Source organism: Nesoenas mayeri, assembly GCF_963082525.1.
Source record: "Nesoenas mayeri genome assembly, chromosome: 7".
In the NCBI taxonomy this organism is placed as follows: domain Eukaryota; kingdom Metazoa; phylum Chordata; class Aves; order Columbiformes; family Columbidae; genus Nesoenas; species Nesoenas mayeri.
In genome coordinates, this window is record NC_137551.1 from 31,629,906 (window position 1) to 31,642,756 (window position 12,851).

Consider the following 12,851-nt stretch of genomic DNA (forward strand, 5'->3'; position numbering starts at 1 on the left):
GAATAGATACAACTTCCCAGTGTCTCATGTTCCGCTGTCAGCAATCACAGGCTATTACACCATACAACTCCTTACAGAACCTTATCAAGGTTCAACTTAAAACATGGATCACTCACAAGTTCCACTGGCAGGCCGGTGTGGAGATTAATTTTCTTCTAGCTCCTATACGACATTTGTTAATGGGATGTTCATAAACCTTTTTCTGGTGACATCATCCACTAGTTAAAATGGTTCTTTCCCCTTCACAAGTATCATATAATTTTGGATGTACGTCCTGACAGGTATATTTTCTCTTTTATTAGGCTGAAGCAACACATCCTTGTTTAGAGCTCTATCCACCACCATCTTGCCATCAAACAAGGCATAAATGTTCTTCTCTACAGTCATTCCCCCCCAAAAAACCTCCTTCTGTACAGCAAAAATCCTTCTTAGTCCCCAAGCACACAAACGTCTCTTACTTAGTAAAACTGAATTTCAACCTACTCCAACAATTTGCCCTAAACCCTGCTGTACAATGCACTAATCCCCATTTGACACCGAATACACCTCCCAAATGTGTGTCACCGGTATACTTCATTAGCAGCCCCCTATGTTTCTCTTGTCCACCTTACAACACGTGTATGCACTGTAATATCTTCCACCTTTATTAGTAATTTCTCAAGAATAAATATTCAAGCCTACAAATTTGTCCATGTTTCATTTGCCCTGTTTTGTATTACCATGTCAAAGAAAAATAAATCTCTTATCAGTCACTCTTGCATTAAGCCGTTCTGGTAGCTCAAGTTGGGTCAGAAGCATCATTCTGTAACCAGAGTAAAAAAACAATGGTTAAGTTCTGTCTCCATTTCCAGAAAAAACACAGTATTGTTTCAAGAGAAAACAAGAAGTGCAGCCATTTTCATTCTTATTTTAATAAAGCCTACAGGCTTCTACAGAGGGCAAGACAGTGCTGGGCTAAGACCTGTAACAAACACAGTAACATCCCTGTACCAATTAAAATCTGAACAGGTGAGAGAACCACTGGACAGGAGACAAAATTAGGACATAGAAAGGAATTAATTAATCTAAAGTTGCACACCACGGATCAGTAGGAAAGCCATGCAGAGGACTTAGAAGTCTAGGCAGGAACCCACAAGACAGTTTTTCAGTTTTGTTTGTTTGTTTGAAGTACGGATGTGCCTGATGGGAATATTAAAAATGAGAACAAATGAACAATATAGTCCAACTAAAAAAAAATTACTGTCTCAATATGATAACTATTATGTAGATAAATCACCAATATATCTGAAGACCAAGGCTCAAAAATGTGCTAAAAGAGGCAAATCTGAAAGAGTTAAAGGCTTTTATAGTCCTCCATGTGCTTTAAGTATAAAGCACAGTTGATAGGCAAGAATACTGGAAGAATTCAAATGATGCCTTATAGCTCTTTTTTTGTTGCTGCAAGGCAATTTTTATCACAGCCTTTTGGACTGTATAAAAAATGCTTTCATTAAAATTTTATTACTACTGAAATTCCTACATATGAGATGTGACTCTAGACCGAGAAAATTTCTTTCTTATCACAAGAATTAAAAAAGATGATATAGAAATGTAAACAAAATGGGTTTTTTACAACCTCAAATTCAAAACCTGTCTGGTCAATAGCCTCACTGGAAATATCAGGATGTTAAACACTAGAGAACTTGAATAAATAATGTTTGGGTCTTGGTTTTGTTGTTGTTCGTATTTTGTTACAGTAAGCAGAAAAAAAGAGTGCTAGCATAACAGACCTCAGGAGTATCTGCACTCTGTTTATCTAACAAATAAGCAGTAAAGAAAGTTAAACAGTCAGAAACATGCAGGATTAAAATTGATAGTGAAAAGGAGATTTATCCTTCTTTTAATTGACATTCACATGATTTTATAGTTGCAAGTTTTATTTAGAAGTAGGGCAATGGCATTTGCTTCTAGTTAAAATGCATAAGGGATGCCTCGCAGAACCAGCGTTTCTGTTTATTCATTTAGTCTCTGTTTTCAAAGGACAGAAAATGAGAACCACATCCGCTGCTACCTGCTACATCTAACCAGTAGTTCCACATTACATTATAAACCACACTCTAGGAGTTGTCCTGGTTTTGTTAAAAAACAAGTTTCTCTTTTAGTGAATTTGCCTGTCAGCTAAAGCTTCATATTAGTTGCATTTTCCTGGAGAACCAGATACATGTTTTGGTAAACATAGCAATGGAATGCAAACTTATTGATAAGCATGGATAGACATCTCACAAGAGGGGCAACGGTGAAGAGGTGACCAAGAAACTGATCAACTGTGTATAACATTCCATTCACATGAATATTTCATATAAAAGTGAGAGATCACGAGGATCTCATCCCTTTTCGTCCCTTTTGCTTATGGCCAACATTAGGAGAGGACCTTGCGAGTCGTCCCTGTGAACTGAGGCCTAGTGAGAGACTGAATCCAGCTCCGGTTGGCTGCAGAGTCCAGTCCAGGACTTCGGGTGCTGGCTCCGCAGTTGCTGAGACTTTCAAGATTGGTTTTGTATATTTTGTATTATTTTCTCTATTCTTACTAGTAGCATTAGTAAAACATTTTTGATTTTTCCAGCTCTCTTCTCTCTGTCCTTCTTTCCCTCCCTATCACCTGTCCTGAGTGGGAAGGAAGGGGCAAAAAGGGGAAAGCGGCAGGGAGAGGAGGTTAACAATACACCTGCCAGGGTTTTATTGTCACCCCGCAATCTAAACCCTCGTCAGGAGTACAGAAAGCTCATCCAAGTGCAACTTCTTTCTCCATTCTGCCCAAATTGTCTGCTAAAGTAAGAGGAATTCTGACCAGGACTTACACATGGGAGAAGAGACTGAAGATACAGAAATTCACATTGACCATCACTCATTTGTCAGGTCATTCACCATCAGGAGGAGAGAGTTTAAAAGGAAGAGCCCTAACAAGAGCAATGCTTGCGGGGTGGAGAAGGAGATCATTTCTTATGTGAATGCTGAAACTCCTCCGGTGTCAGATTCTTCATTACGGCTTTTACAAGCAGCCCGCTGATATCCTTACTGTCCCTTAAGGTATGAGTAAGGATAAAAAGATTTCAGCCTAAAAGAAGTACAGCCTGTGCCTACCCCTTGCAGATGGCAGATTGGATTGCTGAAGGGCAGGAGCCCCACATTCTGCTGCCATCAGAGTCCCTGAGTCTTAAAAGAGAAGCAAGAGAATAAATCAGGCTGGAAGGGACCTCTGGAGATCTCTAGTCCAACCTTCTGCCCAAAGCAGGGCTACTTTCAAAACCAAATCAAGTTGCTCGGGGCCCTTTTCCATCAACTTCTGAAAATCTCCAGCTTGCTTACCCTCTCTAGCCCATATTATCAAGGGCTCAGACACACTCACTGTGGGAAAAACGAACCAACCAACCAACCAACCAACCAACCAAAAAACCTCTTTCTATTTAGCTGGAATATCTCCTGATGCAATTTGCGACTGCTGTCTTGCACCCTTTCATTGTGCACCAAGGAGAGTTGGGGAAGAGGGCTATGGAGAAAACATGGACCCATTCAGGTATGATGAGGATGGAGCCAGGCTCTTCTCGGTGACAACCAATGATAGGACAAGGGGCAACAAGTACAAACTGGAACACAGGACGTTCCACTTAAATATGAGAGGAAACTTCTTCTCAGTGAAGGTAACAGACACTGGAACAGGCTGCCCAGGGGGGTTGTGGAGTCTCCTTCTCTGTAGACATTCAAACCTGCCTGGACACATTCCTGTGTAACCTCATCTGGGTGTTCCTGCTCCAGCAGGGGGATCAGACTAGGTGACCTTTTGAGATGCCTTCCAATCCCTGACATTCTGTGATTCTGTCATTCTGTGAATAGCTGAAGCCAGAAATGGTATCAGCCCTTGGCCTTCTCTTGCCCAGGCCTACACAAAGCCAGCTCCTTCAGCTGTTTCATCCAGCGTGCGAGGCCGCATTTATTTTTGCCGAACATCTCAAGCTCCCTGACGGCCCCTTCCTCCAGATTGCTTAAGTCCCTCCGAACGGCAGCCCTGCTCTCCTTCCAGGGCACTGACCTGGTGTCACTTGTGAACACGCTAAGGAGACATTCTGTCCCACAACCTGGGGCCCTCATCGAGATGTTGAACAGCAGTAACTCCAGCATCAGGCCCTGAGGCACATTGCTTGGCACAGACAGTTGGACTTCAAAACACCGACACTTTGAGCCTGAAGGTCTAGTCAGGTTTTCACAAACCTTGTAGTCCACTCATTTGGTCCATAACCCCCAGTTTGACTACAAATATATGATGGGAGATCAATTTGTATATGTGCTGGCTTGGAGAATAGTGAGTGCACTCGAGTTGAAAGCTGCACCCCTGCTACACACTGAAGTCCAGACAAAACAGGTTAAAGCGTGATCGCCACTAGGTGACATTTAGCAGTTGCTAGTGCTAAGAAAAGCTGTTTCACTATTTCAGAAGCCCACGGTGTTCATACACATCCATCCTAAATGGAAACAATCAACACCTGGGAATTCCTCCCTTTCCTATGGATTACTAGTAAATATTTACTCCATTTGTCCATTTTTCCTGTTATATTCACTAAAGGGATACCACCCAGGCCTTTTAACACCTCATTTTCGTGTTATGTGGTCTGTTTCTTCTATCTAAAGACTGAGCTGTTAGCCATGCACCCCAGATAAATCAGAAAACAATTCACCCTTTGGCATCTGAGAACCCATGGAATGATTTTATGAACAAAAACTAACACAAGCCAATGAGATTCAGCTGGCATTTAACTGAGCACCTAGTCAGCAATTTATGTATGCTGATGACACCCACACACTAATTCTACTAATTTTTATCATGAGTTTCACATTTGTTCCATGACAAATCAAATGTGAAAAGAAAACCACCACCCAACAAATCGTTTGGCCTTTTAGCAGGTTGTTTATGTGCACTAAAGGGAATCAGAAGCCCAACTCAAGGTCAACTGTGTTGCCAAAAAAAGGCAGTTCAAAAGAAATCCCATCTAGACTACATGTCTCTGATGAGAGATTTGAAAGGCTGGATAACACATACCTTACAGACACCTACACTGGAAACACAAAGCCTTTGTTCCACTCCAAGCATTTGTCCTTTTTACATAGACACCTTTACATGGATCACATATTCTCAGCAGCTCAGTTTCCAGATAGCTTTATTATAGTGTCACTAATTTTTCCAGCTCAGAACTATTTTCAGCTTCAGATTGAATGCTATTTTTAATCTGAAATACTGGCTCATTGCTAGGCTTAATTTTATTGTGTACTTAAAGATGCATTTTGGACGGTTCTCATGCTTTTGCAGTGCCAAGAAAATTTTCCTGGTGATCTCTGGACTAAATTTACAATTACTATTCTCTTTTCATCAATCTAAAATGCTAAAATAAACTATGGTGTTATCCATCCATTTCAAAACAAACAAGCAGAAACCCTTAAATGCTGTATTGAGTTTTAGGCTCAAAATTCAAAAGCAGGCATTTTGTATCAAAAGATACGAGATATAATCTTCCTTATCTCCAGGCCACCTACACCCTATTCAAGAGGCAGTAGAATACCTTATCCAATTGTATTTTAAAATCTCCAATTGATCTGATCACGCCAATTCCCCACCTCACTTCCTAGTGAGGCATATTCTTCATTATTAACATCAATTAATTTGCAAAGCAGTAATTCCTGGAAATCTAGAATGACAGTCTCATTTTCCAGAAAGTCAGTTTTAGCAAATTTGAGAGTACAAGCAGGTTCCAAACTAGACAAATGAGCTGGGTCATCAGAGAAAGTCATTATTGTTGCTCTTTAATTATAATCACGTAAGAAACAAAAAAAATCTAATCCTGGGAATAATCAGCAGTACCTATGTCCTGATATGCATTCCGCTCACACTGTCAGAAATTAAAACCACTGCTCCTCAGTGCAAATGGTGTTACTTTTGGGTAAAACCACACTAAAATCAGGAAAAAAGCTTAAGTGTTTCTATCCTGCTGAAATTGTTTAAAAATAATTAAAAATCCCAACTCTAGTGTATAATGCAGTTAAAGCAGATGAAAAATCCTGGATATCTAGAAGGCACTGCTTCCTACTCAACTCTGCCATACCAGAACAGCTGCTCCTTTCTGACACAAACACACACACCAAATCTAAATGCACCTCAGAAATTTCAATGCATACTATGAATATAACTAGTGTAAGGCAACCTGATGGAAGATGAGCTGGAAATGCCTTGGAAATATTTTAAATGGCTCCAATGCCTTAGAGAGGTAATTAAATGTCCTGTGCTAGAACTAAATAATAGATATGCTTATTTAAAAGTAGCTGAAATGCATGTTCCAGATCTGCCTGTAGTGACAACTCTTGTTTGCAGCTCAGGAGAAAAAAATTCTGTTTAAGGAAAAAACGACTCTTGGGGAAGATGGCTCCAAATCTTTCCTTAAATGAATTCCCACCTAGACTTCTTTCCTTGTGTAAGCCCATTACACAGTGCACCAGTGAGGTCTCTGCAAACAAATGCTCAGAGACTCACAAACTAGGGCTGCACAAACAAGGTTCCACTGTTGCCAGCCCAAGTGACCTCCAGGTTGCGTCCCTGGTTGCCCCACCAGAGGACTACAAAAACCAGCACTGTGTTCTGAGATGACACTGTCTATTAATATTCCAGAATGGAGGACGAATGCCTCCACCTTTGAACCACATGGGAGAAGATTTAGCTGCCCTCAGAATAGGTTGAGAATGACCTACAGGAGCCGCACCTGCTCTGGTCAATGCGAGGAAGGGAGAGGTGTTGGTTCCCCAGCCTGGACATGTGCCCGTCCCAGCACTGCAGCCACCAACACAACTTCATTAGCAACAGCACAGCCTGCGCTGACTTCAGCTCCAGGACATCTTCCATATATAAATCTATGCATGAGCTCAGTTTTTAGCCCAGTGTAAAACTCCAGCTTCACAAGCAAGGCTTTAAGGTATCAGAGTATTTTATGGCTTGGTAGTGGCTATCACAAAGGAGATGAGCTCTTTGTGATCCTAACACACCTTCTCATTGCAGAGTATCTCATTACTGTCATATTCCACAGCAGGAGTACTGTGGAAACAATCAATTCAGTATCCAGGGACTGTGACTCGTAGGAAGTCAATGCACTTGGCATCTGAGAAGAGAGAAGATAAAAAGCACCTCTGCACATCCCTTAGAATTACCCCATAAAAGCAGAGGCCTTTTCTAGGCAGCTCTGAGCGTAGAAGGGATATCCTGGGCTGCTGAACTAGTGCCTGTGACCAGCACAGTCATTTAACAATTGCGTATGACAGGGCCCTGAATCTGAAGAGACATTCAAACAAACATCCTACTCTGAGCACCAGAGAAAAGAGTCTGTCAGAATATTTTCAAGCAATATTTTCATGTGGCAGAGTGGCACAGGCAGAGCACAAGAGTGATATTCCAGCTTTAATTTACAGAGGGAACATTACAAACAGCTCGGAGCAGTTCCCATGCATTCAGCCTTTCCTCCTTTTTCACAGCCTTCCTGAATTTAAAAGGGTTTTTTTTCAAAACAATCTTGGCTGAGTCACTAATAAAAACAGCAGCAACAACAAAAAATTACACGCTGGGACTAACTGGCAATGTTTGGCAGTACAAGGAAGCCTGCAAGGCACAGGGCCAGACAACTGGAGCTCCTTGGCCAGGTGGTGCATTTGTTCCTCAGGGAACCTGGCATTAGTCTCACCCAGCAGCTGAACCACAGAGTCATTCTGGCTTAAGTGTTGGAAAAAGTGTTTAAGACTTGCTTTCTCAGCTTTGGGTGAAGGTGGCGTATACCAGAGCCAAGGTAAAGCAAATGTAAATTAATGCACTGGGAGTAGGAGCTGGGTAAAATTTATGAGATTGGAAGGAGTCCTTAATCCCTGATGGCAGCTCGAGACAACGGTTTCACAGAGGAGGGACGTGGGGACATGGCCCTGGGGTGTAACACTGTGCTGCCTGCAGCCCGCTGGGACACTGCAGTCTCCCTCTTCATAATCATTACCTGTGGCGACACTGAGGACACAGAGCCAGGTAGATTTATTTTTGAGTGCTTCCAGTCATCATATACAGACTGTAATGGGTTTTCTGCCTGTGGACACTTCTGAAAATTCATTCAAATTAACTTTTGAAATAGATTACAGAAACTACTTTTGCGGGCACTCTTGTTCCTGAATAAGAATGACCTTAATCAATTTCAGTTAGCTCATTACAAGAATAAATTAAGATCAATCAGAGCCCCTTCAACTCTGAATTCACTTCTTTATTTAATTTGAATTAACTGTTCCTATGTCTCTCCATCAAACTACGTAAAACTATTAGGCTAGCGAACAAATGGAAAGAAACAAACTTCCCTGCGTTATCTCCCTGGTCATTACACTCTAAACCCCACATAACACAACGTGTTCTCACACAAGGCTGTTACAATCTTGTTTCTAACACAAAAATAATCATGGCTATAAAATTCACTGTTCTGGATAGAGCAAAACTATCTCAGTACTAACTGAAAGTGATACATTGCTACATCAGAAAAAGCAGCAAAAGCAAATGACGCATCTGTCAGGCCTCACTCCAAAGGCAATCGGGGCTGATGATGCCAACTGCGACTTGAGCTGCACTTGACAGCCCTCGGGTTCTCCTCGAGCGCAGACTATATAGGGACCACAGAAGGAGCTCAAAGCAAATGAACCAAAACAGCCTGTGTTTTACAGAAGTCTTCAGAGCTGGAAACAAGCTCAAAGATCAGGTAGCAGTCGCTGAACACTGAGACTTTTCCTTATAACCAGGGTTGCTAGCTGCCTCATTAGGGGACAGGAATAACCTGTTTTGACAGATTTACCACTCTTGCCATTTTCCCCGAAACCTTTAATGAAGTTTTTATGAACCATTTCCTTCAAACAACACCCTTTCGCCAACTGACAATGCAAGGAAGTTACATTTGCAGAGTGGAACAAAGTCAAGCAGACAGATGGGAGGCAAAACAAGCTGAGAAGAAACTCATGCTGCTTGCCAAGCATCTTCCTAATATTTTGCACAACAAGCTGTAAGCAGTATTGCCCACTTTCTCAAATAACACATCTTCCCTAGGATCATGATGTTCAAGTCATCTTCTACTCTCTTATAGCATTACTACAAGAACAAAATTAGTCATACAACCTTTTTGCCTAACTGGAACAGTAGCTTCCTTCTACGTGTCAAGAATCTGCATTTAACCCCAATGATTCTGTAAAGCAGTGAGCACTGGAAGACTTGTGCAGTATTCTACTGATCAAATCTGTGTGACATTGACTTTCTAAAGAGAATCAGCCCAGTGCTAGTGTGTTAACTGAAGGCTTCACCAGTTACTTCGAAATTCATAGGAGTGTAAAACTTTGGGATGCCAGAGGCTGAGATGTACTGTCCGTGAAACTTGACATAGCATAAATCCTGGAGAATTCGTCCTTATGTTGCCACCTATTTAAATTACTACAGGTTTGCAAGCATGCATGCATGCCCGAGTGTGTGTAGTGAAGCACGAGGGGGTGATAGTGATTCTCTCTCTTTGTCTCTAGCGCTACTTCACTCTGCACTGTTGTGGAAGTTCCACTACTACCGGTACCCAAGTCTGAGCGGAAAGGCAGTGAGAGGGAGGCAGGGAAGAGCAACAAGAAGGTGGTAACTGAAAGCCTGAAACGGCATCCAAGATGTCTGAGCTTAAACCCCATCTCTGTTAGACGTTCTGAGGAATCTTGAGCAATATCATTTGTTTCTCTCACAACTGTGTGCACTGGAAAATAATGGCTGGTTTTACTTGCCTTAGGTCTAACACTGAAACTGCAAAAACCCATAAATCCTTAAGAGTGCTTTTGTCTTCTTCAGTTGAAGGTTTCCTGAAAGTTCTTATGTAACACTCAGGAGACAAAGGAGAAAGATACCAAACTTTATGCTTTTTACAGAGTATATGCCGTCCATCCACTAAGTAACCTCTACAGACGTGGCACTGTTTGTCCCAGAGAATTCAAAGAACTGTACAACCTTTAGTGGAATATGAAGTAGGCTGATACACCAAACTCCCAGGTCAGTGAGCAGGAGGGGGTTTCACAGCCAGAGAACCTGTGGGATAGGATTTACAAATACAGCAGCAGGACAGAACTGCTTGAGGGTAAATCCATGCCCTGAGAGCAGAGCAGACTGTTTGAAGCCAATGAACTTCACGGTATGACTGAAAGAGTTTCTTTTAACCATGAACAACTTTTTCTCATTGCTTTACTCTCTGTCTACATTTTGTCCTAGAATTAAATAGCTCAAATACTGGTTGTCAGAAACATGCAGCTACCCCTATCCTCTCCAAGACAAAAAAACCCCTCTTAAGATAGACGAGAGAGAAGAAGCAGAGATGACACAAGCTAAGAACAAAGGTGACTTTGCTAAGTGTCCTACCTGCATGCATTCAAACCCATAGCCTAATGAAGACAAGTTCTATGAGACAATCTTGCATGGGATGACTTGTACCAGTAAAACTGTAACAGAACAACAGGAAACAAACGAGCACATGCGATAACTGAATCAGCAAACTGTAATGCTTAAGGCTAGAAGCCGTCTCTTAGGGGGAATACAACCACTTCATGCAACACTGAGACAAGAAGTGGAAAGTACCATAATCAAGTAACCAGAGCCTTTCATATCCGTAAAGTAAACTATTCAGTGAAATGTAAAAATGCAGCAAGCAGTTATGTGTGGATTAGGAAAACAAAAAATAACTATCTCATTAAAATTTGATCTGGGATTGCTGAGGTGGTTTCAGGAACTTGAGTATCGTAATCTTGATTTGGCAAGGAATCCAGCAGCACCTTCCCCATGAGCACACAGACACGCGGCCGTGCCCTCCCAGCCCTGACACACAGAACCCCGCAGAGGTGCAGCCACCGACCCTTTCGCCTCCAATCAAACTCGTTCGAGCATGAGTCACGTCTGACACTGCCTCACGTGACAAAAATGGCATGAGAAGCAATGTGGTGATGAGCAGCATGATTTGAAAGATCCAGCGAGAACAGAAGACAAACATCTTTAAAAGTATAATTGTCAAAAATCCAACACCAGTATAATACAAAGGCCAAGCGTCCGTCATATTCCTTACTCATGGAAATTTCATGGTGAGAGCTAAAAATGAAAACCCCAAAGTAAAGTACCCTGTGTAGTGGACTGAATGTATGCCTTCCTTCCCCTATCACATCTCTTTACTATTCTGGTGTATTTCTAGCCTTGTCAGTGGGCTGGCAAGCTCGGTTAGCAGTACTGCTTCCAGACTGGCTGCTCTTGGTGCTCCAGTACTTCATCATAACTTTTGCCTCTTGAGAAGACTAAACAAGGAAGGAAAGACGAAACTAAAATGCTACTTGTCATGATGAGTCCTCAAGAGAAAATGGTAAACTTTTTTTCCTCCACTTTGTTGCATCAGTAATTTGCTAGCAAGTCTCCAATTCTAAAAGCTCTCCTTAGCACTGCTGCTATTATCAGTTTCAAATTCAAACTCATTTGTACTTAGCACCTTCATGGGCAAAAAGGAGACTGTCAGGTATATCTGCATAAGGAAAATATGTGGTGTTGCCCGTCCTTTCACATTATCAGTATTCAGCAATTGTTCAGGTAGAGCTTATAAGTAACCCTGTTCATGGGTACAGATTCATCTCAGGCTATTTCTGAGAGATAGTTTCAGTTGAATAGGAATTATTTATTTAGAAACTAAGGTTGACAGATCCAGATAAATTGTCCACTCTTCTTTAAAGCATTTGGTTTAAATGATTTTCTTTCTGTAAATGAATGTTTATATAGGACTGGATGAGAAGCCTGCCTGGAGAGCACATCAAATACAGTATCATATTCATATTTCTGAGGCCATCCCTGATACTGCTTAAAACAGGCAATGCGGTGTGGTAAAGGAACAAGACAGGGATGCCAACAGGAATGGAAAACAGAATTTCCAGGCAAACTATTGAATCTCTTCCTTTGCCTGATTAAGGCGGTCTGTGCATCACTTCTCAAAAATCAAATTCTAACTATCTGAAATAGGCACCCAGAAACTATGGTACCCAGATTTAGTAGGTATCCTAAAAAAATTAGCCGAGTGTTTTTCAAAGTTTATTTAAGGGACAGAAAGGATCCACTCCCACCATTCCATTTCCATTAAATCAAAATTCAAGGAAAAAACATGCACATAAATATGATTTGCAAGTATTCACTTAAACTCTTTGGTGCTCCAGCTTTTTTATTTGTAAAGTGCTGCTCTATTTTCTACTTCCTTACAGCGTCATGTAGCACCATCACTGTGGTATCCAACTACCGGAGTACCCAAATTTGTCCAAAGCAGCTTTCAATATTAATATCTAAATCCTGCAAAATACCCCAAAATCTTTGGAGAAACACACACAGGCTTTCAACCCCATGCTATACTACTTTAAATATATTAGTGGCAGACACTTTACAGCAGCTGTATGCTTCGCTAGCATTAGATTAAAGCGAGTTGCATTTCTTTTAATTAAAAGACAGCGATTATTTAGATCTTGAAAATGAGAGAAGTCAGAGTCATCACCAATGGCAAGCCAGCTGTTCTGAAATGAAGAGAAGTGACTCTGACAAATGTCTAAGCCTCCTCCCCAGCATAGGCATTCTGGGGACTCTATGGGGCAAGAGAAAGGGACTATTAACGGTAGAAGAAAAGTCTTATAAATCTGCCATTAAACCTGTACATCTTCACTCATCAGGTGAATTTTCTAGGCAAGATAAAATAACATGAGGCACTACAGACACATAAGCAATATCTGCCTAATTT